This window comes from Triturus cristatus, chromosome 5_2 (genome assembly GCF_964204655.1).
Source record: "Triturus cristatus chromosome 5_2, aTriCri1.1, whole genome shotgun sequence".
NCBI classification, from domain to species: Eukaryota; Metazoa; Chordata; class Amphibia; order Caudata; family Salamandridae; genus Triturus; species Triturus cristatus.
The window spans coordinates 577,675,193-577,701,869 of NC_140588.1; the positions used below are offsets into that span (position 1 = coordinate 577,675,193).

The 26,677-nt window shown below is 53.5% G+C and overlaps 19 non-coding genes across 19 annotated transcripts; 10 read left to right on the plus strand and 9 right to left on the minus strand.

Moving 5' to 3' along the window:
* Positions 1-1,302: 1,302 nt before the first annotated feature.
* On the minus strand, positions 1,303-1,374 carry TRNAE-UUC (transfer RNA glutamic acid (anticodon UUC)). Its single transcript has one exon. It is a non-coding gene; the product is annotated as a tRNA-Glu (tRNA).
* Positions 1,375-1,617: 243 nt separating this feature from the next.
* TRNAL-UAA (transfer RNA leucine (anticodon UAA)) lies at positions 1,618-1,700 on the plus strand. The gene has a single exon. It is a non-coding gene; the product is annotated as a tRNA-Leu (tRNA).
* Positions 1,701-3,528: 1,828 nt separating this feature from the next.
* TRNAE-UUC (transfer RNA glutamic acid (anticodon UUC)) lies at positions 3,529-3,600 on the minus strand. Its single transcript has one exon. It is a non-coding gene; the product is annotated as a tRNA-Glu (tRNA).
* Positions 3,601-3,843: 243 nt separating this feature from the next.
* Positions 3,844-3,926, plus strand: TRNAL-UAA (transfer RNA leucine (anticodon UAA)). The gene has a single exon. It is a non-coding gene; the product is annotated as a tRNA-Leu (tRNA).
* Positions 3,927-5,760: 1,834 nt separating this feature from the next.
* On the minus strand, positions 5,761-5,832 carry TRNAE-UUC (transfer RNA glutamic acid (anticodon UUC)). The gene has a single exon. It is a non-coding gene; the product is annotated as a tRNA-Glu (tRNA).
* A 2,154-nt stretch (positions 5,833-7,986) lies between these two features.
* TRNAE-UUC (transfer RNA glutamic acid (anticodon UUC)) lies at positions 7,987-8,058 on the minus strand. Its single transcript has one exon. It is a non-coding gene; the product is annotated as a tRNA-Glu (tRNA).
* Positions 8,059-8,301: 243 nt separating this feature from the next.
* Positions 8,302-8,384, plus strand: TRNAL-UAA (transfer RNA leucine (anticodon UAA)). Its single transcript has one exon. It is a non-coding gene; the product is annotated as a tRNA-Leu (tRNA).
* A 1,834-nt stretch (positions 8,385-10,218) lies between these two features.
* Positions 10,219-10,290, minus strand: TRNAE-UUC (transfer RNA glutamic acid (anticodon UUC)). The gene has a single exon. It is a non-coding gene; the product is annotated as a tRNA-Glu (tRNA).
* Positions 10,291-10,533: 243 nt separating this feature from the next.
* On the plus strand, positions 10,534-10,616 carry TRNAL-UAA (transfer RNA leucine (anticodon UAA)). The gene has a single exon. It is a non-coding gene; the product is annotated as a tRNA-Leu (tRNA).
* A 1,828-nt stretch (positions 10,617-12,444) lies between these two features.
* TRNAE-UUC (transfer RNA glutamic acid (anticodon UUC)) lies at positions 12,445-12,516 on the minus strand. Its single transcript has one exon. It is a non-coding gene; the product is annotated as a tRNA-Glu (tRNA).
* A 243-nt stretch (positions 12,517-12,759) lies between these two features.
* Positions 12,760-12,842, plus strand: TRNAL-UAA (transfer RNA leucine (anticodon UAA)). The gene has a single exon. It is a non-coding gene; the product is annotated as a tRNA-Leu (tRNA).
* A 2,149-nt stretch (positions 12,843-14,991) lies between these two features.
* TRNAL-UAA (transfer RNA leucine (anticodon UAA)) lies at positions 14,992-15,074 on the plus strand. Its single transcript has one exon. It is a non-coding gene; the product is annotated as a tRNA-Leu (tRNA).
* Positions 15,075-16,908: 1,834 nt separating this feature from the next.
* On the minus strand, positions 16,909-16,980 carry TRNAE-UUC (transfer RNA glutamic acid (anticodon UUC)). Its single transcript has one exon. It is a non-coding gene; the product is annotated as a tRNA-Glu (tRNA).
* A 2,154-nt stretch (positions 16,981-19,134) lies between these two features.
* On the minus strand, positions 19,135-19,206 carry TRNAE-UUC (transfer RNA glutamic acid (anticodon UUC)). The gene has a single exon. It is a non-coding gene; the product is annotated as a tRNA-Glu (tRNA).
* A 243-nt stretch (positions 19,207-19,449) lies between these two features.
* On the plus strand, positions 19,450-19,532 carry TRNAL-UAA (transfer RNA leucine (anticodon UAA)). The gene has a single exon. It is a non-coding gene; the product is annotated as a tRNA-Leu (tRNA).
* Positions 19,533-21,366: 1,834 nt separating this feature from the next.
* TRNAE-UUC (transfer RNA glutamic acid (anticodon UUC)) lies at positions 21,367-21,438 on the minus strand. Its single transcript has one exon. It is a non-coding gene; the product is annotated as a tRNA-Glu (tRNA).
* A 243-nt stretch (positions 21,439-21,681) lies between these two features.
* TRNAL-UAA (transfer RNA leucine (anticodon UAA)) lies at positions 21,682-21,764 on the plus strand. Its single transcript has one exon. It is a non-coding gene; the product is annotated as a tRNA-Leu (tRNA).
* A 2,143-nt stretch (positions 21,765-23,907) lies between these two features.
* Positions 23,908-23,990, plus strand: TRNAL-UAA (transfer RNA leucine (anticodon UAA)). Its single transcript has one exon. It is a non-coding gene; the product is annotated as a tRNA-Leu (tRNA).
* Positions 23,991-26,139: 2,149 nt separating this feature from the next.
* TRNAL-UAA (transfer RNA leucine (anticodon UAA)) lies at positions 26,140-26,222 on the plus strand. The gene has a single exon. It is a non-coding gene; the product is annotated as a tRNA-Leu (tRNA).
* The last annotated feature ends 455 nt before the right edge of the window (positions 26,223-26,677 follow it).

Genomic DNA, 26,677 nt, shown 5'->3' on the forward strand with positions numbered 1-26,677 from the left:
CCACACCCCTGTATATGAGGGTGACCCATGTCCCTCACCCTCCATGCTCGAACGGAAGACACGTGTGTCCTGAGGGGAGCGCCAGACAGGCATTTCTCCGGCCAGGCAGACCCCTGCAGCACCCGTTAGGCTCCAAAGCCTGTACATTCCCAAGATGCCACTCGTCACTATGCAAATCAGACAGCCCTGGCCACACCCTCTCCGCCGCTGGGCTCTGCTGCTTTCGGTACGTGCAGCTCAGCTTTTTCTTACCCTGAACCAGACTTCCGTTTCAGCAAAAAGGTGGGTTGCAGTGGGTCCGGGATGCCATTTGGAGACAAAGCCTGCGGCCCTGTCAAAGATGACTTCCTGCCGCACACCATGTGGTCAGAAGCCTACGAAAAGAAGCGCACCTCGGAATACAGAATCTCACTTCCTCAAGAGCCTTGCACAAGAGATTTTCCTCCCGCCGAGGAAAGCAACTCAAAGGGAACCTTGCGAAAATCAAATTAGGAGCCAGATTGCGGGATGCTAGGCAAACTGTTTGTCAGAAAAGCAAATTCATTTTGAGAAGCCCTGACCTGCGGGAAGGAAAAGCATTCAAGGGCAGAAGAAGGACTGTTTCCTGACCGGGAATCGAACCCGGGCCGCGGCGGTGAGAGCGCCGAATCCTAACCACTAGACCACCAGGGAACCCACAGCCATACAGCAAAAGTTCCTACACTGCTCTCCTAGTGACAAAGCTCATGGGGGCCGAAAGCATATTTTATTCTACAGCGAATATGAATCAGAACTTGAAAAAACACTCATGATTCCACCAGACTGTTTGTCACTTCCAAGCACAGGCCATCCCCTCCCCCATGCCACTGAACCGACGAATTCCTGTACAATCGGGATCCCCGGGAAATCACAAGAGGGACACCTAGTGGCCGCTGATAGCTCAAAGACAGCTGGTACACCTTCTCACACATACCTCGTTATTCAGCTTGCTGGAAGAATACATTGCGAATGACTGATTCAAGAGTGCAAGGGAGAAGAGTGCTCCAAAGTAGATGTATACATCGCAGCCGGGTTTTCCAGCAATTTACCTTTCTGATGAGCTGGTACTGCACTTTACGCCCACATAGAGCACCTGACTGGGTGGGGGACTGCGTGTGCATGAAGGTGGCTGAGGGCAATGGGAGCAAAGCAACCTGGGACACAGGGGACCCAGCCCCTTTCCTCTGCTTTCGTCTATAGGTCGGGGTGCCTTTTTAAGGACCTTCGATTAAAAAAAGCTGAGCTGCGTGGACAAATTACGCACGTCTACGTCTTAGAGGGATCTTCCCTGACCGGGAATCGAACCCGGGCCGCGGCGGTGAAAGCGCCGAATCCTAGCCACTAGACCACCAGGGAGGAGATGCTCTTGTGAGCCTGCCTTGCTCACTTCCTTATTGTGACTAAGCTAACTCCACTGTATAGATTGCCCATAAAGTACGAGTGGGGAAAAGTTAGGTGTCACACAGTGTGTTTGTCATAAGCAATTACCTTTATCCTCCTGCAAAAGCCTTTTTACTCTGCAATCACCTCTTGCTGGACAGCCTGCGCTGGAGCAGCCAGCATGAAAAGGGAGCTGAGTAAGGCAGGGCCTAGGGTCTCACCAGGGTGGCCGAGTGGTTAAGGCGTTGGACTTAAGATCCAATGGACAGTTGTCCGCATGGGTTCGAGCCCCATCCCTGGTATGGGTTTTCAGCGGGTGTGTAGGAACTTGCAGATGCTTTTTTAAAGCATTTTCCTCTGCCCTCCTCACCCTCCCAGTGCCCTTCCTTAACAGTCCCAATTCACGTCTCAGCTGTGGGGTCTGCTGCTACTCTGCACTTAGCATGGATGCTTCCCAAAGCAATGCAGTGCCACCTACGCAGAGCCCCTGCTTAGGGAAATACACCTCCTATGTCTTTTCCCACTGAAGGGAGCAGGAGGAAGTACTTGCTTCCTGGGGAACATGGGCCTGCCACTGGAATTTGTTAACCCGCCTCTTGCGGATTTCTCCCCTTTCTTTGATTTACACCTGCAGGCTCTCCCTTGCCATCGGAGCAGGATCTGCTGATGCAGGCCCGGCTGGATCAAATGTGCAAAGGCTTGTCCCCAGGCCTCGGGAAAAAATTGAGCAGAGATTCCCGCCTCCGCCTCCGCCTCCTCTTGCCTTCCGAACGGGCTTCCAAACGGGCAATGCCCTGACGGGTCCCCCACGCCCCATCCTGCCCATGCCCACACCCCTGTATATGAGGGTGACCCATGTCCCTCACCCTCCATGCTCGAACGGAAGACACGTGTGTCCTGAGGGGAGCGCCAGACAGGCATTTCTCCGGCCAGGCAGACCCCTGCAGCACCCGTTAGGCTCCAAAGCCTGTACATTCCCAAGATGCCACTGGTCACTATGCAAATCAGACAGCCCTGGCCACACCCTCTCCGCCGCTGGGCTCTGCTGCTTTCGGTACGTGCAGCTCAGCTTTTTCTTACCCTGAACCAGACTTCCGTTTCAGCAAAAAGGTGGGTTGCAGTGGGTCCGGGATGCCATTTGGAGACAAAGCCTGCGGCCCTGTCAAAGATGACTTCCTGCCGCACACCATGTGGTCAGAAGCCTACGAAAAGAAGCGCACCTCGGAATACAGAATCTCACTTCCTCAAGAGCCTTGCACAAGAGATTTTCCTCCCGCCGAGGAAAGCAACTCAAAGGGAACCTTGTGAAAATCAAATTAGGAGCCAGATTGCGGGATGCTAGGCAAACTGTTTGTCAGAAAAGCAAATTCATTTTGAGAAGCCCTGACCTGCGGGAAGGAAAAGCATTCAAGGGCAGAAGAAGGACTGTTTCCTGACCGGGAATCGAACCCGGGCCGCGGCGGTGAGAGCGCCGAATCCTAACCACTAGACCACCAGGGAACCCACAGCCATACAGCAAAAGTTCCTACACTGCTCTCCTAGTGACAAAGCTCATGGGGGCTGAAAGCATATTTTATTCTACAGCGAATATGAATCAGAACTTGAAAAAACACTCATGATTCCACCAGACTGTTTGTCACTTCCAAGCACAGGCCATCCCCTCCCCCGTGCCACTGAACCGACGAATTCCTGTACAATCGGGATCCCCGGGAAATCACAAGAGGGACACCTAGTGGCCGCTGATAGCTCAAAGACAGCTGGTACACCTTCTCACACCTACCTCGTTATTCAGCTTGCTGGAAGAATACATTGCGAATGACCGATTCAAGAGTGCAAGGGAGAAGAGTGCTCCAAAGTAGATGTATACATCGCAGCCGGGTTTTCCAGCAATTTACCTTTATGATGAGCTGGTACTGCACTTTACGCCCACATAGAGCACCTGACTGGGTGGGGGACTGCGTGCGCATGAAGGTGGCTGAGGGCAATGGGAGCAAAGCAACCTGGGACACAGGGGACCCAGCCCCTTTCCTCTGCTTTCGTCTATAGGTCGGGGTGCCTTTTTAAGGACCTTCGATTAAAAAAAGCTGAGCTGCGTGGACAAATTACGCACGTCTACGTCTTAGAGGGATCTTCCCTGACCGGGAATCGAACCCGGGCCGCGGCGGTGAAAGCGCCGAATCCTAGCCACTAGACCACCAGGGAGGAGATGCTCTTGTGAGCCTGCCTTGCTCACTTCCTTATTGTGACTAAGCTAACTCCACTGTATAGATTGCCCATAAAGTACGAGTGGGGAAAAGTTAGGTGTCACACAGTGTGTTTGTCGTAAGCAATTACCTTTATCCTCCTGCAAAAGCCTTTTTACTCTGCAATCACCTCTTGCTGGACAGCCTGCGCTGGAGCAGCCAGCATGAAAAGGAAGCTGAGTAAGGCAGGGCCTAGGGTCTCACCAGGGTGGCCGAGTGGTTAAGGCGTTGGACTTAAGATCCAATGGACAGTTGTCCGCATGGGTTCGAGCCCCATCCCTGGTATGGGTTTTCAGCGGGTGTGTAGGAACTTGCAGATGCTTTTTTAAAGCATTTTCCTCTGCCCTCCTCACCCTCCCAGTGCCCTTCCTTAACAGTCCCAATTCACGTCTCAGCTGTGGGGTCTGCTGCTACTCTGCACTTAGCATGGATGCTTCCCAAAGCAATGCAGTGCCACCTACGCAGAGCCCCTGCTTAGAGAAATACACCTCCTATGTCTTTTCCCACTGAAGGGAGCAGGAGGAAGTACTTGCTTCCTGGGGAACATGGGCCTGCCACTGGAATTTGTTAACCCGCCTCTTGCGGATTTCTCCCCTTTCTTTGATTTACACCTGCAGGCTCTCCCTTGCCATCGGAGCAGGATCTGCTGATGCAGGCCCGGCAGGATCAAATGTGCAAAGGCTTGTCCCCAGGCCTCGGGAAAAAATTGAGCAGAGATTCCCGCCTCCGCCTCCGCCTCCGCCTCCTCTTGCCTTCCGAACGGGCTTCCAAACGGGCAATGCCCTGACGGGTCCCCCACGCCCCATCCTGCCCATGCCCACACCCCTGTATATGAGGGTGACCCATGTCCCTCACCCTCCATGCTCGAACGGAAGACACGTGTGTCCTGAGGGGAGCGCCAGACAGACATTTCTCCGGCCAGGCAGACCCCTGCAGCACCCGTTAGGCTCCAAAGCCTGTACATTCCCAAGATGCCACTGGTCACTATGCAAATCAGACAGCCCTGGCCACACCCTCTCCGCCGCTGGGCTCTGCTGCTTTCGGTACGTGCAGCTCAGCTTTTTCTTACCCTGAACCAGACTTCCGTTTCAGCAAAAAGGTGGGTTGCAGTGGGTCCGGGATGCCATTTGGAGACAAAGCCTGCGGCCCTGTCAAAGATGACTTCCTGCCGCACACCATGTGGTCAGAAGCCTACGAAAAGAAGCGCACCTCGGAATACAGAATCTCACTTCCTCAAGAGCCTTGCACAAGAGATTTTCCTCCCGCCGAGGAAAGCAACTCAAAGGGAACCTTGCGAAAATCAAATTAGGAGCCAGATTGCGGGATGCTAGGCAAACTGTTTGTCAGAAAAGCAAATTCATTTTGAGAAGCCCTGACCTGCGGGAAGGAAAAGCATTCAAGGGCAGAAGAAGGACTGTTTCCTGACCGGGAATCGAACCCGGGCCGCGGCGGTGAGAGCGCCGAATCCTAACCACTAGACCACCAGGGAACCCACAGCCATACAGCAAAAGTTCCTACACTGCTCTCCTAGTGACAAAGCTCATGGGGGCTGAAAGCATATTTTATTCTACAGCGAATATGAATCAGAACTTGAAAAAACACTCATGATTCCACCAGACTGTTTGTCACTTCCAAGCACAGGCCATCCCCTCCCCCATGCCACTGAACCGACGAATTCCTGTACAATCGGGATCCCCGGGAAATCACAAGAGGGACACCTAGTGGCCGCTGATAGCTCAAAGACAGCTGGTACACCTTCTCACACATACCTCGTTATTCAGCTTGCTGGAAGAATACATTGCGAATGACCGATTCAAGAGTGCAAGGGAGAAGAGTGCTCCAAAGTAGATGTATACATCGCAGCCGGGTTTTCCAGCAATTTACCTTTCTGATGAGCTGGTACTGCACTTTACGCCCACATAGAGCACCTGACTGGGTGGGGGACTGCGTGTGCATGAAGGTGGCTGAGGGCAATGGGAGCAAAGCAACCTGGGACACAGGGGACCCAGCCCCTTTCCTCTGCTTTCGTCTATAGGTCGGGGTGCCTTTTTAAGGACCTTCGATTAAAAAAAGCTGAGCTGCGTGGACAAATTACGCACGTCTACGTCTTAGAGGGATCTTCCCTGACCGGGAATCGAACCCGGGCCGCGGCGGTGAAAGCGCCGAATCCTAGCCACTAGACCACCAGGGAGGAGATGCTCTTGTGAGCCTGCCTTGCTCACTTCCTTATTGTGACTAAGCTAACTCCACTGTATAGATTGCCCATAAAGTACGAGTGGGGAAAAGTTAGGTGTCACACAGTGTGTTTGTCATAAGCAATTACCTTTATCCTCCTGCAAAAGCCTTTTTACTCTGCAATCACCTCTTGCTGGACAGCCTGCGCTGGAGCAGCCAGCATGAAAAGGGAGCTGAGTAAGGCAGGGCCTAGGGTCTCACCAGGATGGCCGAGTGGTTAAGGCGTTGGACTTAAGATCCAATGGACAGTTGTCCGCATGGGTTCGAGCCCCATCCCTGGTATGGGTTTTCAGCGGGTGTGTAGGAACTTGCAGATGCTTTTTTAAAGCATTTTCCTCTGCCCTCCTCACCCTCCCAGTGCCCTTCCTTAACAGTCCCAATTCACGTCTCAGCTGTGGGGTCTGCTGCTACTCTGCACTTAGCATGGATGCTTCCCAAAGCAATGCAGTGCCACCTACGCAGAGCCCCTGCTTAGGGAAATACACCTCCTATGTCTTTTCCCACTGAAGGGAGCAGGAGGAAGTACTTGCTTCCTGGGGAACATGGGCCTGCCACTGGAATTTGTTAACCCGCCTCTTGCGGATTTCTCCCCTTTCTTTGATTTACACCTGCAGGCTCTCCCTTGCCATCGGAGCAGGATCTGCTGATGCAGGCCCGGCTGGATCAAATGTGCAAAGGCTTGTCCCCAGGCCTCGGGAAAAAATTGAGCAGAGATTCCCGCCTCCGCCTCCGCCTCCTCTTGCCTTCCGAACGGGCTTCCAAACGGGCAATGCCCTGACGGGTCCCCCACGCCCCATCCTGCCCATGCCCACACCCCTGTATATGAGGGTGACCCATGTCCCTCACCCTCCATGCTCGAACGGAAGACACGTGTGTCCTGAGGGGAGCGCCAGACAGGCATTTCTCCGGCCAGGCAGACCCCTGCAGCACCCGTTAGGCTCCAAAGCCTGTACATTCCCAAGATGCCACTGGTCACTATGCAAATCAGACAGCCCTGGCCACACCCTCTCCGCCGCTGGGCTCTGCTGCTTTCGGTACGTGCAGCTCAGCTTTTTCTTACCCTGAACCAGACTTCCGTTTCAGCAAAAAGGTGGGTTGCAGTGGGTCCGGGATGCCATTTGGAGACAAAGCCTGCGGCCCTGTCAAAGATGACTTCCTGCCGCACACCATGTGGTCAGAAGCCTACGAAAAGAAGCGCACCTCGGAATACAGAATCTCACTTCCTCAAGAGCCTTGCACAAGAGATTTTCCTCCCGCCGAGGAAAGCAACTCAAAGGGAACCTTGCGAAAATCAAATTAGGAGCCAGATTGCGGGATGCTAGGCAAACTGTTTGTCAGAAAAGCAAATTCATTTTGAGAAGCCCTGACCTGCGGGAAGGAAAAGCATTCAAGGGCAGAAGAAGGACTGTTTCCTGACCGGGAATCGAACCCGGGCCGCGGCGGTGAGAGCGCCGAATCCTAACCACTAGACCACCAGGGAACCCACAGCCATACAGCAAAAGTTCCTACACTGCTCTCCTAGTGACAAAGCTCATGGGGGCTGAAAGCATATTTTATTCTACAGCGAATATGAATCAGAACTTGAAAAAACACTCATGATTCCACCAGACTGTTTGTCACTTCCAAGCACAGGCCATCCCCTCCCCCGTGCCACTGAACCGACGAATTCCTGTACAATCGGGATCCCCGGGAAATCACAAGAGGGACACCTAGTGGCCGCTGATAGCTCAAAGACAGCTGGTACACCTTCTCACACCTACCTCGTTATTCAGCTTGCTGGAAGAATACATTGCGAATGACCGATTCAAGAGTGCAAGGGAGAAGAGTGCTCCAAAGTAGATGTATACATCGCAGCCGGGTTTTCCAGCAATTTACCTTTATGATGAGCTGGTACTGCACTTTACGCCCACATAGAGCACCTGACTGGGTGGGGGACTGCGTGCGCATGAAGGTGGCTGAGGGCAATGGGAGCAAAGCAACCTGGGACACAGGGGACCCAGCCCCTTTCCTCTGCTTTCGTCTATAGGTCGGGGTGCCTTTTTAAGGACCTTCGATTAAAAAAAGCTGAGCTGCGTGGACAAATTACGCACGTCTACGTCTTAGAGGGATCTTCCCTGACCGGGAATCGAACCCGGGCCGCGGCGGTGAAAGCGCCGAATCCTAGCCACTAGACCACCAGGGAGGAGATGCTCTTGTGAGCCTGCCTTGCTCACTTCCTTATTGTGACTAAGCTAACTCCACTGTATAGATTGCCCATAAAGTACGAGTGGGGAAAAGTTAGGTGTCACACAGTGTGTTTGTCGTAAGCAATTACCTTTATCCTCCTGCAAAAGCCTTTTTACTCTGCAATCACCTCTTGCTGGACAGCCTGCGCTGGAGCAGCCAGCATGAAAAGGAAGCTGAGTAAGGCAGGGCCTAGGGTCTCACCAGGGTGGCCGAGTGGTTAAGGCGTTGGACTTAAGATCCAATGGACAGTTGTCCGCATGGGTTCGAGCCCCATCCCTGGTATGGGTTTTCAGCGGGTGTGTAGGAACTTGCAGATGCTTTTTTAAAGCATTTTCCTCTGCCCTCCTCACCCTCCCAGTGCCCTTCCTTAACAGTCCCAATTCACGTCTCAGCTGTGGGGTCTGCTGCTACTCTGCACTTAGCATGGATGCTTCCCAAAGCAATGCAGTGCCACCTACGCAGAGCCCCTGCTTAGAGAAATACACCTCCTATGTCTTTTCCCACTGAAGGGAGCAGGAGGAAGTACTTGCTTCCTGGGGAACATGGGCCTGCCACTGGAATTTGTTAACCCGCCTCTTGCGGATTTCTCCCCTTTCTTTGATTTACACCTGCAGGCTCTCCCTTGCCATCGGAGCAGGATCTGCTGATGCAGGCCCGGCAGGATCAAATGTGCAAAGGCTTGTCCCCAGGCCTCGGGAAAAAATTGAGCAGAGATTCCCGCCTCCGCCTCCGCCTCCGCCTCCTCTTGCCTTCCGAACGGGCTTCCAAACGGGCAATGCCCTGACGGGTCCCCCACGCCCCATCCTGCCCATGCCCACACCCCTGTATATGAGGGTGACCCATGTCCCTCACCCTCCATGCTCGAACGGAAGACACGTGTGTCCTGAGGGGAGCGCCAGACAGACATTTCTCCGGCCAGGCAGACCCCTGCAGCACCCGTTAGGCTCCAAAGCCTGTACATTCCCAAGATGCCACTGGTCACTATGCAAATCAGACAGCCCTGGCCACACCCTCTCCGCCGCTGGGCTCTGCTGCTTTCGGTACGTGCAGCTCAGCTTTTTCTTACCCTGAACCAGACTTCCGTTTCAGCAAAAAGGTGGGTTGCAGTGGGTCCGGGATGCCATTTGGAGACAAAGCCTGCGGCCCTGTCAAAGATGACTTCCTGCCGCACACCATGTGGTCAGAAGCCTACGAAAAGAAGCGCACCTCGGAATACAGAATCTCACTTCCTCAAGAGCCTTGCACAAGAGATTTTCCTCCCGCCGAGGAAAGCAACTCAAAGGGAACCTTGCGAAAATCAAATTAGGAGCCAGATTGCGGGATGCTAGGCAAACTGTTTGTCAGAAAAGCAAATTCATTTTGAGAAGCCCTGACCTGCGGGAAGGAAAAGCATTCAAGGGCAGAAGAAGGACTGTTTCCTGACCGGGAATCGAACCCGGGCCGCGGCGGTGAGAGCGCCGAATCCTAACCACTAGACCACCAGGGAACCCACAGCCATACAGCAAAAGTTCCTACACTGCTCTCCTAGTGACAAAGCTCATGGGGGCTGAAAGCATATTTTATTCTACAGCGAATATGAATCAGAACTTGAAAAAACACTCATGATTCCACCAGACTGTTTGTCACTTCCAAGCACAGGCCATCCCCTCCCCCATGCCACTGAACCGACGAATTCCTGTACAATCGGGATCCCCGGGAAATCACAAGAGGGACACCTAGTGGCCGCTGATAGCTCAAAGACAGCTGGTACACCTTCTCACACATACCTCGTTATTCAGCTTGCTGGAAGAATACATTGCGAATGACCGATTCAAGAGTGCAAGGGAGAAGAGTGCTCCAAAGTAGATGTATACATCGCAGCCGGGTTTTCCAGCAATTTACCTTTCTGATGAGCTGGTACTGCACTTTACGCCCACATAGAGCACCTGACTGGGTGGGGGACTGCGTGTGCATGAAGGTGGCTGAGGGCAATGGGAGCAAAGCAACCTGGGACACAGGGGACCCAGCCCCTTTCCTCTGCTTTCGTCTATAGGTCGGGGTGCCTTTTTAAGGACCTTCGATTAAAAAAAGCTGAGCTGCGTGGACAAATTACGCACGTCTACGTCTTAGAGGGATCTTCCCTGACCGGGAATCGAACCCGGGCCGCGGCGGTGAAAGCGCCGAATCCTAGCCACTAGACCACCAGGGAGGAGATGCTCTTGTGAGCCTGCCTTGCTCACTTCCTTATTGTGACTAAGCTAACTCCACTGTATAGATTGCCCATAAAGTACGAGTGGGGAAAAGTTAGGTGTCACACAGTGTGTTTGTCATAAGCAATTACCTTTATCCTCCTGCAAAAGCCTTTTTACTCTGCAATCACCTCTTGCTGGACAGCCTGCGCTGGAGCAGCCAGCATGAAAAGGGAGCTGAGTAAGGCAGGGCCTAGGGTCTCACCAGGGTGGCCGAGTGGTTAAGGCGTTGGACTTAAGATCCAATGGACAGTTGTCCGCATGGGTTCGAGCCCCATCCCTGGTATGGGTTTTCAGCGGGTGTGTAGGAACTTGCAGATGCTTTTTTAAAGCATTTTCCTCTGCCCTCCTCACCCTCCCAGTGCCCTTCCTTAACAGTCCCAATTCACGTCTCAGCTGTGGGGTCTGCTGCTACTCTGCACTTAGCATGGATGCTTCCCAAAGCAATGCAGTGCCACCTACGCAGAGCCCCTGCTTAGGGAAATACACCTCCTATGTCTTTTCCCACTGAAGGGAGCAGGAGGAAGTACTTGCTTCCTGGGGAACATGGGCCTGCCACTGGAATTTGTTAACCCGCCTCTTGCGGATTTCTCCCCTTTCTTTGATTTACACCTGCAGGCTCTCCCTTGCCATCGGAGCAGGATCTGCTGATGCAGGCCCGGCTGGATCAAATGTGCAAAGGCTTGTCCCCAGGCCTCGGGAAAAAATTGAGCAGAGATTCCCGCCTCCGCCTCCGCCTCCTCTTGCCTTCCGAACGGGCTTCCAAACGGGCAATGCCCTGACGGGTCCCCCACGCCCCATCCTGCCCATGCCCACACCCCTGTATATGAGGGGGACCCATGTCCCTCACCCTCCATGCTCGAACGGAAGACACGTGTGTCCTGAGGGGAGCGCCAGACAGGCATTTCTCCGGCCAGGCAGACCCCTGCAGCACCCGTTAGGCTCCAAAGCCTGTACATTCCCAAGATGCCACTGGTCACTATGCAAATCAGACAGCCCTGGCCACACCCTCTCCGCCGCTGGGCTCTGCTGCTTTCGGTACGTGCAGCTCAGCTTTTTCTTACCCTGAACCAGACTTCCGTTTCAGCAAAAAGGTGGGTTGCAGTGGGTCCGGGATGCCATTTGGAGACAAAGCCTGCGGCCCTGTCAAAGATGACTTCCTGCCGCACACCATGTGGTCAGAAGCCTACGAAAAGAAGCGCACCTCGGAATACAGAATCTCACTTCCTCAAGAGCCTTGCACAAGAGATTTTCCTCCCGCCGAGGAAAGCAACTCAAAGGGAACCTTGCGAAAATCAAATTAGGAGCCAGATTGCGGGATGCTAGGCAAACTGTTTGTCAGAAAAGCAAATTCATTTTGAGAAGCCCTGACCTGCGGGAAGGAAAAGCATTCAAGGGCAGAAGAAGGACTGTTTCCTGACCGGGAATCGAACCCGGGCCGCGGCGGTGAGAGCGCCGAATCCTAACCACTAGACCACCAGGGAACCCACAGCCATACAGCAAAAGTTCCTACACTGCTCTCCTAGTGACAAAGCTCATGGGGGCTGAAAGCATATTTTATTCTACAGCGAATATGAATCAGAACTTGAAAAAACACTCATGATTCCACCAGACTGTTTGTCACTTCCAAGCACAGGCCATCCCCTCCCCCGTGCCACTGAACCGACGAATTCCTGTACAATCGGGATCCCCGGGAAATCACAAGAGGGACACCTAGTGGCCGCTGATAGCTCAAAGACAGCTGGTACACCTTCTCACACCTACCTCGTTATTCAGCTTGCTGGAAGAATACATTGCGAATGACCGATTCAAGAGTGCAAGGGAGAAGAGTGCTCCAAAGTAGATGTATACATCGCAGCCGGGTTTTCCAGCAATTTACCTTTATGATGAGCTGGTACTGCACTTTACGCCCACATAGAGCACCTGACTGGGTGGGGGACTGCGTGCGCATGAAGGTGGCTGAGGGCAATGGGAGCAAAGCAACCTGGGACACAGGGGACCCAGCCCCTTTCCTCTGCTTTCGTCTATAGGTCGGGGTGCCTTTTTAAGGACCTTCGATTAAAAAAAGCTGAGCTGCGTGGACAAATTACGCACGTCTACGTCTTAGAGGGATCTTCCCTGACCGGGAATCGAACCCGGGCCGCGGCGGTGAAAGCGCCGAATCCTAGCCACTAGACCACCAGGGAGGAGATGCTCTTGTGAGCCTGCCTTGCTCACTTCCTTATTGTGACTAAGCTAACTCCACTGTATAGATTGCCCATAAAGTACGAGTGGGGAAAAGTTAGGTGTCACACAGTGTGTTTGTCGTAAGCAATTACCTTTATCCTCCTGCAAAAGCCTTTTTACTCTGCAATCACCTCTTGCTGGACAGCCTGCGCTGGAGCAGCCAGCATGAAAAGGGAGCTGAGTAAGGCAGGGCCTAGGGTCTCACCAGGGTGGCCGAGTGGTTAAGGCGTTGGACTTAAGATCCAATGGACAGTTGTCCGCATGGGTTCGAGCCCCATCCCTGGTATGGGTTTTCAGCGGGTGTGTAGGAACTTGCAGATGCTTTTTTAAAGCATTTTCCTCTGCCCTCCTCACCCTCCCAGTGCCCTTCCTTAACAGTCCCAATTCACGTCTCAGCTGTGGGGTCTGCTGCTACTCTGCACTTAGCATGGATGCTTCCCAAAGCAATGCAGTGCCACCTACGCAGAGCCCCTGCTTAGAGAAATACACCTCCTATGTCTTTTCCCACTGAAGGGAGCAGGAGGAAGTACTTGCTTCCTGGGGAACATGGGCCTGCCACTGGAATTTGTTAACCCGCCTCTTGCGGATTTCTCCCCTTTCTTTGATTTACACCTGCAGGCTCTCCCTTGCCATCGGAGCAGGATCTGCTGATGCAGGCCCGGCAGGATCAAATGTGCAAAGGCTTGTCCCCAGGCCTCGGGAAAAAATTGAGCAGAGATTCCCGCCTCCGCCTCCGCCTCCGCCTCCTCTTGCCTTCCGAACGGGCTTCCAAACGGGCAATGCCCTGACGGGTCCCCCACGCCCCATCCTGCCCATGCCCACACCCCTGTATATGAGGGTGACCCATGTCCCTCACCCTCCATGCTCGAACGGAAGACACGTGTGTCCTGAGGGGAGCGCCAGACAGACATTTCTCCGGCCAGGCAGACCCCTGCAGCACCCGTTAGGCTCCAAAGCCTGTACATTCCCAAGATGCCACTGGTCACTATGCAAATCAGACAGCCCTGGCCACACCCTCTCCGCCGCTGGGCTCTGCTGCTTTCGGTACGTGCAGCTCAGCTTTTTCTTACCCTGAACCAGACTTCCGTTTCAGCAAAAAGGTGGGTTGCAGTGGGTCCGGGATGCCATTTGGAGACAAAGCCTGCGGCCCTGTCAAAGATGACTTCCTGCCGCACACCATGTGGTCAGAAGCCTACGAAAAGAAGCGCACCTCGGAATACAGAATCTCACTTCCTCAAGAGCCTTGCACAAGAGATTTTCCTCCCGCCGAGGAAAGCAACTCAAAGGGAACCTTGCGAAAATCAAATTAGGAGCCAGATTGCGGGATGCTAGGCAAACTGTTTGTCAGAAAAGCAAATTCATTTTGAGAAGCCCTGACCTGCGGGAAGGAAAAGCATTCAAGGGCAGAAGAAGGACTGTTTCCTGACCGGGAATCGAACCCGGGCCGCGGCGGTGAGAGCGCCGAATCCTAACCACTAGACCACCAGGGAACCCACAGCCATACAGCAAAAGTTCCTACACTGCTCTCCTAGTGACAAAGCTCATGGGGGCTGAAAGCATATTTTATTCTACAGCGAATATGAATCAGAACTTGAAAAAACACTCATGATTCCACCAGACTGTTTGTCACTTCCAAGCACAGGCCATCCCCTCCCCCATGCCACTGAACCGACGAATTCCTGTACAATCGGGATCCCCGGGAAATCACAAGAGGGACACCTAGTGGCCGCTGATAGCTCAAAGACAGCTGGTACACCTTCTCACACATACCTCGTTATTCAGCTTGCTGGAAGAATACATTGCGAATGACCGATTCAAGAGTGCAAGGGAGAAGAGTGCTCCAAAGTAGATGTATACATCGCAGCCGGGTTTTCCAGCAATTTACCTTTCTGATGAGCTGGTACTGCACTTTACGCCCACATAGAGCACCTGACTGGGTGGGGGACTGCGTGTGCATGAAGGTGGCTGAGGGCAATGGGAGCAAAGCAACCTGGGACACAGGGGACCCAGCCCCTTTCCTCTGCTTTCGTCTATAGGTCGGGGTGCCTTTTTAAGGACCTTCGATTAAAAAAAGCTGAGCTGCGTGGACAAATTACGCACGTCTACGTCTTAGAGGGATCTTCCCTGACCGGGAATCGAACCCGGGCCGCGGCGGTGAAAGCTCCGAATCCTAGCCACTAGACCACCAGGGAGGAGATGCTCTTGTGAGCCTGCCTTGCTCACTTCCTTATTGTGACTAAGCTAACTCCACTGTATAGATTGCCCATAAAGTACGAGTGGGGAAAAGTTAGGTGTCACACAGTGTGTTTGTCATAAGCAATTACCTTTATCCTCCTGCAAAAGCCTTTTTACTCTGCAATCACCTCTTGCTGGACAGCCTGCGCTGGAGCAGCCAGCATGAAAAGGGAGCTGAGTAAGGCAGGGCCTAGGGTCTCACCAGGGTGGCCGAGTGGTTAAGGCGTTGGACTTAAGATCCAATGGACAGTTGTCCGCATGGGTTCGAGCCCCATCCCTGGTATGGGTTTTCAGCGGGTGTGTAGGAACTTGCAGATGCTTTTTTAAAGCATTTTCCTCTGCCCTCCTCACCCTCCCAGTGCCCTTCCTTAACAGTCCCAATTCACGTCTCAGCTGTGGGGTCTGCTGCTACTCTGCACTTAGCATGGATGCTTCCCAAAGCAATGCAGTGCCACCTACGCAGAGCCCCTGCTTAGAGAAATACACCTCCTATGTCTTTTCCCACTGAAGGGAGCAGGAGGAAGTACTTGCTTCCTGGGGAACATGGGCCTGCCACTGGAATTTGTTAACCCGCCTCTTGCGGATTTCTCCCCTTTCTTTGATTTACACCTGCAGGCTCTCCCTTGCCATCGGAGCAGGATCTGCTGATGCAGGCCCGGCAGGATCAAATGTGCAAAGGCTTGTCCCCAGGCCTCGGGAAAAAATTGAGCAGAGATTCCCGCCTCCGCCTCCGCCTCCGCCTCCTCTTGCCTTCCGAACGGGCTTCCAAACGGGCAATGCCCTGACGGGTCCCCCACGCCCCATCCTGCCCATGCCCACACCCCTGTATATGAGGGTGACCCATGTCCCTCACCCTCCATGCTCGAACGGAAGACACGTGTGTCCTGAGGGGAGCGCCAGACAGGCATTTCTCCGGCCAGGCAGACCCCTGCAGCACCCGTTAGGCTCCAAAGCCTGTACATTCCCAAGATGCCACTGGTCACTATGCAAATCAGACAGCCCTGGCCACACCCTCTCCGCCGCTGGGCTCTGCTGCTTTCGGTACGTGCAGCTCAGCTTTTTCTTACCCTGAACCAGACTTCCGTTTCAGCAAAAAGGTGGGTTGCAGTGGGTCCGGGATGCCATTTGGAGACAAAGCCTGCGGCCCTGTCAAAGATGACTTCCTGCCGCACACCATGTGGTCAGAAGCCTACGAAAAGAAGCGCACCTCGGAATACAGAATCTCACTTCCTCAAGAGCCTTGCACAAGAGATTTTCCTCCCGCCGAGGAAAGCAACTCAAAGGGAACCTTGCGAAAATCAAATTAGGAGCCAGATTGCGGGATGCTAGGCAAACTGTTTGTCAGAAAAGCAAATTCATTTTGAGAAGCCCTGACCTGCGGGAAGGAAAAGCATTCAAGGGCAGAAGAAGGACTGTTTCCTGACCGGGAATCGAACCCGGGCCGCGGCGGTGAGAGCGCCGAATCCTAACCACTAGACCACCAGGGAACCCACAGCCATACAGCAAAAGTTCCTACACTGCTCTCCTAGTGACAAAGCTCATGGGGGCTGAAAGCATATTTTATTCTACAGCGAATATGAATCAGAACTTGAAAAAACACTCATGATTCCACCAGACTGTTTGTCACTTCCAAGCACAGGCCATCCCCTCCCCCATGCCACTGAACCGACGAATTCCTGTACAATCGGGATCCCCGGGAAATCACAAGAGGGACACCTAGTGGCCGCTGATAGCTCAAAGACAGCTGGTACACCTTCTCACACATACCTCGTTATTCAGCTTGCTGGAAGAATACATTGCGAATGACCGATTCAAGAGTGCAAGGGAGAAGAGTGCTCCAAAGTAGATGTATACATCGCAGCCGGGTTTTCCAGCAATTTACCTTTCTGATGAGCTGGTACTGCACTTTACGCCCACATAGAGCACCTGACTGGGTGGGGGACTGCGTGTGCATGAAGGTGGCTGAGGGCAATGGGAGCAAAGCAACCTGGGACACAGGGGACCCAGCCCCTTTCCTCTGCTTTCGTCTATAGGTCGGGGTGCCTTTTTAAGGACCTTCGATTAAAAAAAGCTGAGCTGCGTGGACAAATTACGCACGTCTACGTCTTAGAGGGATCTTCCCTGACCGGGAATCGAACCCGGGCCGCGGCGGTGAAAGCGCCGAATCCTAGCCACTAGACCACCAGGGAGGAGATGCGCTTGTGAGCCTGCCTTGCTCACTTCCTTATTGTGACTAAGCTAACTCCACTGTATAGATTGCCCATAAAGTACGAGTGGGGAAAAGTTAGGTGTCACACAGTGTGTTTGTCATAAGCAATTACCTTTATCCTCCTGCAAAAGCCTTTTTACTCTGCAATCACCTCTTGCTGGACAGCCTGCGCTGGAGCAGCCAGCATGAAAAGGGAGCTGAGTAAGGCAGGGCCTAGGGTCTCACCAGGGTGGCCGAGTGGTTAAGGCGTTGGACTTAAGATCCAATGGACAGTTGTCCGCATGGGTTCGAGCCCCATCCCTGGAATGGGTTTTCAGCGGGTGTGTAGGAACTTGCAGATGCTTTTTTAAAGCATTTTCCTCTGCCCTCCTCACCCTCCCAGTGCCCTTCCTTAACAGTCCCAATTCACGTCTCAGCTGTGGGGTCTGCTGCTACTCTGCACTTAGCATGGATGCTTCCCAAAGCAATGCAGTGCCACCTACGCAGAGCCCCTGCTTAGGGAAATACACCTCCTATGTCTTTTCCCACTGAAGGGAGCAGGAGGAAGTACTTGCTTCCTGGGGAACATGGGCCTGCCACTGGAATTTGTTAACCCGCCTCTTGCGGATTTCTCCCCTTTCTTTGATTTACACCTGCAGGCTCTCCCTTGCCATCGGAGCAGGATCTGCTGATGCAGGCCCGGCTGGATCAAATGTGCAAAGGCTTGTCCCCAGGCCTCGGGAAAAAATTGAGCAGAGATTCCCGCCTCCGCCTCCGCCTCCTCTTGCCTTCCGAACGGGCTTCCAAACGGGCAATGCCCTGACGGGTCCCCCACGCCCCATCCTGCCCATGCCCACACCCCTGTATATGAGGGTGACCCATGTCCCTCACCCTCCATGCTCGAACGGAAGACACGTGTGTCCTGAGGGGAGCGCCAGACAGGCATTTCTCCGGCCAGGCAGACCCCTGCAGCACCCGTTAGGCTCCAAAGCCTGTACATTCCCAAGATGCCACTGGTCACTATGCAAATCAGACAGCCCTGGCCACACCCTCTCCGCCGCTGGGCTCTGCTGCTTTCGGTACGTGCAGCTCAGCTTTTTCTTACCCTGAACCAGACTTCCGTTTCAGCAAAAAGGTGGGTTGCAGTGGGTCCGGGATGCCATTTGGAGACAAAGCCTGCGGCCCTGTCAAAGATGACTTCCTGCCGCACACCATGTGGTCAGAAGCCTACGAAAAGAAGCGCACCTCGGAATACAGAATCTCACTTCCTCAAGAGCCTTGCACAAGAGATTTTCCTCCCGCCGAGGAAAGCAACTCAAAGGGAACCTTGCGAAAATCAAATTAGGAGCCAGATTGCGGGATGCTAGGCAAACTGTTTGTCAGAAAAGCAAATTCATTTTGAGAAGCCCTGACCTGCGGGAAGGAAAAGCATTCAAGGGCAGAAGAAGGACTGTTTCCTGACCGGGAATCGAACCCGGGCCGCGGCGGTGAGAGCGCCGAATCCTAACCACTAGACCACCAGGGAACCCACAGCCATACAGCAAAAGTTCCTACACTGCTCTCCTAGTGACAAAGCTCATGGGGGCTGAAAGCATATTTTATTCTACAGCGAATATGAATCAGAACTTGAAAAAACACTCATGATTCCACCAGACTGTTTGTCACTTCCAAGCACAGGCCATCCCCTCCCCCGTGCCACTGAACCGACGAATTCCTGTACAATCGGGATCCCCGGGAAATCACAAGAGGGACACCTAGTGGCCGCTGATAGCTCAAAGACAGCTGGTACACCTTCTCACACCTACCTCGTTATTCAGCTTGCTGGAAGAATACATTGCGAATGACCGATTCAAGAGTGCAAGGGAGAAGAGTGCTCCAAAGTAGATGTATACATCGCAGCCGGGTTTTCCAGCAATTTACCTTTATGATGAGCTGGTACTGCACTTTACGCCCACATAGAGCACCTGACTGGTAGGGGGACTGCGTGCGCATGAAGGTGGCTGAGGGCAATGGGAGCAAAGCAACCTGGGACACAGGGGACCCAGCCCCTTTCCTCTGCTTTCGTCTATAGGTCGGGGTGCCTTTTTAAGGACCTTCGATTAAAAAAAGCTGAGCTGCGTGGACAAATTACGCACGTCTACGTCTTAGAGGGATCTTCCCTGACCGGGAATCGAACCCGGGCCGCGGCGGTGAAAGCGCCGAATCCTAGCCACTAGACCACCAGGGAGGAGATGCTCTTGTGAGCCTGCCTTGCTCACTTCCTTATTGTGACTAAGCTAACTCCACTGTATAGATTGCCCATAAAGTACGAGTGGGGAAAAGTTAGGTGTCACACAGTGTGTTTGTCGTAAGCAATTACCTTTATCCTCCTGCAAAAGCCTTTTTACTCTGCAATCACCTCTTGCTGGACAGCCTGCGCTGGAGCAGCCAGCATGAAAAGGGAGCTGAGTAAGGCAGGGCCTAGGGTCTCACCAGGGTGGCCGAGTGGTTAAGGCGTTGGACTTAAGATCCAATGGACAGTTGTCCGCATGGGTTCGAGCCCCATCCCTGGTATGGGTTTTCAGCGGGTGTGTAGGAACTTGCAGATGCTTTTTTAAAGCATTTTCCTCTGCCCTCCTCACCCTCCCAGTGCCCTTCCTTAACAGTCCCAATTCACGTCTCAGCTGTGGGGTCTGCTGCTACTCTGCACTTAGCATGGATGCTTCCCAAAGCAATGCAGTGCCACCTACGCAGAGCCCCTGCTTAGAGAAATACACCTCCTATGTCTTTTCCCACTGAAGGGAGCAGGAGGAAGTACTTGCTTCCTGGGGAACATGGGCCTGCCACTGGAATTTGTTAACCCGCCTCTTGCGGATTTCTCCCCTTTCTTTGATTTACACCTGCAGGCTCTCCCTTGCCATCGGAGCAGGATCTGCTGATGCAGGCCCGGCAGGATCAAATGTGCAAAGGCTTGTCCCCAGGCCTCGGGAAAAAATTGAGCAGAGATTCCCGCCTCCGCCTCCGCCTCCGCCTCCTCTTGCCTTCCGAACGGGCTTCCAAACGGGCAATGCCCTGACGGGTCCCCCACGCCCCATCCTGCCCATGCCCACACCCCTGTATATGAGGGTGACCCATGTCCCTCACCCTCCATGCTCGAACGGAAGACACGTGTGTCCTGAGGGGAGCGCCAGACAGGCATTTCTCCGGCCAGGCAGACCCCTGCAGCACCCGTTAGGCTCCAAAGCCTGTACATTCCCAAGATGCCACTGGTCACTATGCAAATCAGACAGCCCTGGCCACACCCTCTCCGCCGCTGGGCTCTGCTGCTTTCGGTACGTGCAGCTCAGCTTTTTCTTACCCTGAACCAGACTTCCGTTTCAGCAAAAAGGTGGGTTGCAGTGGGTCCGGGATGCCATTTGGAGACAAAGCCTGCGGCCCTGTCAAAGATGACTTCCTGCCGCACACCATGTGGTCAGAAGCCTACGAAAAGAAGCGCACCTCGGAATACAGAATCTCACTTCCTCAAGAGCCTTGCACAAGAGATTTTCCTCCCGCCGAGGAAAGCAACTCAAAGGGAACCTTGCGAAAATCAAATTAGGAGCCAGATTGCGGGATGCTAGGCAAACTGTTTGTCAGAAAAGCAAATTCATTTTGAGAAGCCCTGACCTGCGGGAAGGAAAAGCATTCAAGGGCAGAAGAAGGACTGTTTCCTGACCGGGAATCGAACCCGGGCCGCGGCGGTGAGAGCGCCGAATCCTAACCACTAGACCACCAGGGAACCCACAGCCATACAGCAAAAGTTCCTACACTGCTCTCCTAGTGACAAAGCTCATGGGGGCTGAAAGCATATTTTATTCTACAGCGAATATGAATCAGAACTTGAAAAAACACTCATGATTCCACCAGACTGTTTGTCACTTCCAAGCACAGGCCATCCCCTCCCCCATGCCACTGAACCGACGAATTCCTGTACAATCGGGATCCCCGGGAAATCACAAGAGGGACACCTAGTGGCCGCTGATAGCTCAAAGACAGCTGGTACACCTTCTCACACATACCTCGTTATTCAGCTTGCTGGAAGAATACATTGCGAATGACCGATTCAAGAGTGCAAGGGAGAAGAGTGCTCCAAAGTAGATGTATACATCGCAGCCGGGTTTTCCAGCAATTTACCTTTCTGATGAGCTGGTACTGCACTTTACGCCCACATAGAGCACCTGACTGGGTGGGGGACTGCGTGTGCATGAAGGTGGCTGAGGGCAATGGGAGCAAAGCAACCTGGGACACAGGGGACCCAGCCCCTTTCCTCTGCTTTCGTCTATAGGTCGGGGTGCCTTTTTAAGGACCTTCGATTAAAAAAAGCTGAGCTGCGTGGACAAATTACGCACGTCTACGTCTTAGAGGGATCTTCCCTGACCGGGAATCGAACCCGGGCCGCGGCGGTGAAAGCGCCGAATCCTAGCCACTAGACCACCAGGGAGGAGATGCTCTTGTGAGCCTGCCTTGCTCACTTCCTTATTGTGACTAAGCTAACTCCACTGTATAGATTGCCCATAAAGTACGAGTGGGGAAAAGTTAGGTGTCACACAGTGTGTTTGTCATAAGCAATTACCTTTATCCTCCTGCAAAAGCCTTTTTACTCTGCAATCACCTCTTGCTGGACAGCCTGCGCTGGAGCAGCCAGCATGAAAAGGGAGCTGAGTAAGGCAGGGCCTAGGGTCTCACCAGGGTGGCCGAGTGGTTAAGGCGTTGGACTTAAGATCCAATGGACAGTTGTCCGCATGGGTTCGAGCCCCATCCCTGGTATGGGTTTTCAGCGGGTGTGTAGGAACTTGCAGATGCTTTTTTAAAGCATTTTCCTCTGCCCTCCTCACCCTCCCAGTGCCCTTCCTTAACAGTCCCAATTCACGTCTCAGCTGTGGGGTCTGCTGCTACTCTGCACTTAGCATGGATGCTTCCCAAAGCAATGCAGTGCCACCTACGCAGAGCCCCTGCTTAGGGAAATACACCTCCTATGTCTTTTCCCACTGAAGGGAGCAGGAGGAAGTACTTGCTTCCTGGGGAACATGGGCCTGCCACTGGAATTTGTTAACCCGCCTCTTGCGGATTTCTCCCCTTTCTTTGATTTACACCTGCAGGCTCTCCCTTGCCATCGGAGCAGGATCTGCTGATGCAGGCCCGGCTGGATCAAATGTGCAAAGGCTTGTCCCCAGGCCTCGGGAAAAAATTGAGCAGAGATTCCCGCCTCCGCCTCCGCCTCCTCTTGCCTTCCGAACGGGCTTCCAAACGGGCAATGCCCTGACGGGTCCCCCACGCCCCATCCTGCCCATGCCCACACCCCTGTATATGAGGGTGACCCATGTCCCTCACCCTCCATGCTCGAACGGAAGACACGTGTGTCCTGAGGGGAGCGCCAGACAGGCATTTCTCCGGCCAGGCAGACCCCTGCAGCACCCGTTAGGCTCCAAAGCCTGTACATTCCCAAGATGCCACTGGTCACTATGCAAATCAGACAGCCCTGGCCACACCCTCTCCGCCGCTGGGCTCTGCTGCTTTCGGTACGTGCAGCTCAGCTTTTTCTTACCCTGAACCAGACTTCCGTTTCAGCAAAAAGGTGGGTTGCAGTGGGTCCGGGATGCCATTTGGAGACAAAGCCTGCGGCCCTGTCAAAGATGACTTCCTGCCGCACACCATGTGGTCAGAAGCCTACGAAAAGAAGCGCACCTCGGAATACAGAATCTCACTTCCTCAAGAGCCTTGCACAAGAGATTTTCCTCCCGCCGAGGAAAGCAACTCAAAGGGAACCTTGCGAAAATCAAATTAGGAGCCAGATTGCGGGATGCTAGGCAAACTGTTTGTCAGAAAAGCAAATTCATTTTGAGAAGCCCTGACCTGCGGGAAGGAAAAGCATTCAAGGGCAGAAGAAGGACTGTTTCCTGACCGGGAATCGAACCCGGGCCGCGGCGGTGAGAGCGCCGAATCCTAACCACTAGACCACCAGGGAACCCACAGCCATACAGCAAAAGTTCCTACACTGCTCTCCTAGTGACAAAGCTCATGGGGGCTGAAAGCATATTTTATTCTACAGCGAATATGAATCAGAACTTGAAAAAACACTCATGATTCCACCAGACTGTTTGTCACTTCCAAGCACAGGCCATCCCCTCCCCCGTGCCACTGAACCGACGAATTCCTGTACAATCGGGATCCCCGGGAAATCACAAGAGGGACACCTAGTGGCCGCTGATAGCTCAAAGACAGCTGGTACACCTTCTCACACCTACCTCGTTATTCAGCTTGCTGGAAGAATACATTGCGAATGACCGATTCAAGAGTGCAAGGGAGAAGAGTGCTCCAAAGTAGATGTATACATCGCAGCCGGGTTTTCCAGCAATTTACCTTTATGATGAGCTGGTACTGCACTTTACGCCCACATAGAGCACCTGACTGGTAGGGGGACTGCGTGCGCATGAAGGTGGCTGAGGGCAATGGGAGCAAAGCAACCTGGGACACAGGGGACCCAGCCCCTTTCCTCTGCTTTCGTCTATAGGTCGGGGTGCCTTTTTAAGGACCTTCGATTAAAAAAAGCTGAGCTGCGTGGACAAATTACGCACGTCTACGTCTTAGAGGGATCTTCCCTGACCGTGAATCGAACCCGGGCCGCGGCGGTGAAAGCGCCGAATCCTAGCCACTAGACCACCAGGGAGGAGATGCTCTTGTGAGCCTGCCTTGCTCACTTCCTTATTGTGACTAAGCTAACTCCACTGTATAGATTGCCCATAAAGTACGAGTGGGGAAAAGTTAGGTGTCACACAGTGTGTTTGTCGTAAGCAATTACCTTTATCCTCCTGCAAAAGCCTTTTTACTCTGCAATCACCTCTTGCTGGACAGCCTGCGCTGGAGCAGCCAGCATGAAAAGGGAGCTGAGTAAGGCAGGGCCTAGGGTCTCACCAGGGTGGCCGAGTGGTTAAGGCGTTGGACTTAAGATCCAATGGACAGTTGTCCGCATGGGTTCGAGCCCCATCCCTGGTATGGGTTTTCAGCGGGTGTGTAGGAACTTGCAGATGCTTTTTTAAAGCATTTTCCTCTGCCCTCCTCACCCTCCCAGTGCCCTTCCTTAACAGTCCCAATTCACGTCTCAGCTGTGGGGTCTGCTGCTACTCTGCACTTAGCATGGATGCTTCCCAAAGCAATGCAGTGCCACCTACGCAGAGCCCCTGCTTAGAGAAATACACCTCCTATGTCTTTTCCCACTGAAGGGAGCAGGAGGAAGTACTTGCTTCCTGGGGAACATGGGCCTGCCACTGGAATTTGTTAACCCGCCTCTTGCGGATTTCTCCCCTTTCTTTGATTTACACCTGCAGGCTCTCCCTTGCCATCGGAGCAGGATCTGCTGATGCAGGCCCGGCAGGATCAAATGTGCAAAGGCTTGTCCCCAGGCCTCGGGAAAAAATTGAGCAGAGATTCCCGCCTCCGCCTCCGCCTCCGCCTCCTCTTGCCTTCCGAACGGGCTTCCAAACGGGCAATGCCCTGACGGGTCCCCCACGCCCCATCCTGCCCATGCCCACACCCCTGTATATGAGGGTGACCCATGTCCCTCACCCTCCATGCTCGAACGGAAGACACGTGTGTCCTGAGGGGAGCGCCAAACAGGCATTTCTCCGGCCAGGCAGACCCCTGCAGCACCCGTTAGGCTCCAAAGCCTGTACATTCCCAAGATGCCACTGGTCACTATGCAAATCAGACAGCCCTGGCCACACCCTCTCCGCCGCTGGGCTCTGCTGCTTTCGGTACGTGCAGCTCAGCTTTTTCTTACCCTGAACCAGACTTCCGTTTCAGCAAAAAGGTGGGTTGCAGTGGGTCCGGGATGCCATTTGGAGACAAAGCCTGCGGCCCTGTCAAAGATGACTTCCTGCCGCACACCATGTGGTCAGAAGCCTACGAAAAGAAGCGCACCTCGGAATACAGAATCTCACTTCCTCAAGAGCCTTGCACAAGAGATTTTCCTCCCGCCGAGGAAAGCAACTCAAAGGGAACCTTGCGAAAATCAAATTAGGAGCCAGATTGCGGGATGCTAGGCAAACTGTTTGTCAGAAAAGCAAATTCATTTTGAGAAGCCCTGACCTGCGGGAAGGAAAAGCATTCAAGGGCAGAAGAAGGACTGTTTCCTGACCGGGAATCGAACCCGGGCCGCGGCGGTGAGAGCGCCGAATCCTAACCACTAGACCACCAGGGAACCCACAGCCATACAGCAAAAGTTCCTACACTGCTCTCCTAGTGACAAAGCTCATGGGGGCTGAAAGCATATTTTATTCTACAGCGAATATGAATCAGAACTTGAAAAAACACTCATGATTCCACCAGACTGTTTGTCACTTCCAAGCACAGGCCATCCCCTCCCCCATGCCACTGAACCGACGAATTCCTGTACAATCGGGATCCCCGGGAAATCACAAGAGGGACACCTAGTGGCCGCTGATAGCTCAAAGACAGCTGGTACACCTTCTCACACATACCTCGTTATTCAGCTTGCTGGAAGAATACATTGCGAATGACCGATTCAAGAGTGCAAGGGAGAAGAGTGCTCCAAAGTAGATGTATACATCGCAGCCGGGTTTTCCAGCAATTTACCTTTCTGATGAGCTGGTACTGCACTTTACGCCCACATAGAGCACCTGACTGGGTGGGGGACTGCGTGTGCATGAAGGTGGCTGAGGGCAATGGGAGCAAAGCAACCTGGGACACAGGGGACCCAGCCCCTTTCCTCTGCTTTCGTCTATAGGTCGGGGTGCCTTTTTAAGGACCTTCGATTAAAAAAAGCTGAGCTGCGTGGACAAATTACGCACGTCTACGTCTTAGAGGGATCTTCCCTGACCGGGAATCGAACCCGGGCCGCGGCGGTGAAAGCGCCGAATCCTAGCCACTAGACCACCAGGCAGGAGATGCTCTTGTAAGCCTGCCTTGCTCACTTCCTTATTGTGACTAAGCTAACTCCACTGTATAGATTGCCCATAAAGTACGAGTGGGGAAAAGTTAGGTGTCACACAGTGTGTTTGTCATAAGCAATTACCTTTATCCTCCTGCAAAAGCCTTTTTACTCTGCAATCACCTCTTGCTGGACAGCCTGCGCTGGAGCAGCCAGCATGAAAAGGGAGCTGAGTAAGGCAGGGCCTAGGGTCTCACCAGGGTGGCCGAGTGGTTAAGGCGTTGGACTTAAGATCCAATGGACAGTTGTCCGCATGGGTTCGAGCCCCATCCCTGGTATGGGTTTTCAGCGGGTGTGTAGGAACTTGCAGATGCTTTTTTAAAGCATTTTCCTCTGCCCTCCTCACCCTCCCAGTGCCCTTCCTTAACAGTCCCAATTCACGTCTCAGCTGTGGGGTCTGCTGCTACTCTGCACTTAGCATGGATGCTTCCCAAAGCAATGCAGTGCCACCTACGCAGAGCCCCTGCTTAGGGAAATACACCTCCTATGTCTTTTCCCACTGAAGGGAGCAGGAGGAAGTACTTGCTTCCTGGGGAACATGGGCCTGCCACTGGAATTTGTTAACCCGCCTCTTGCGGATTTCTCCCCTTTCTTTGATTTACACCTGCAGGCTCTCCCTTGCCATCGGAGCAGGATCTGCTGATGCAGGCCCGGCTGGATCAAATGTGCAAAGGCTTGTCCCCAGGCCTCGGGAAAAAATTGAGCAGAGATTCCCGCCTCCGCCTCCGCCTCC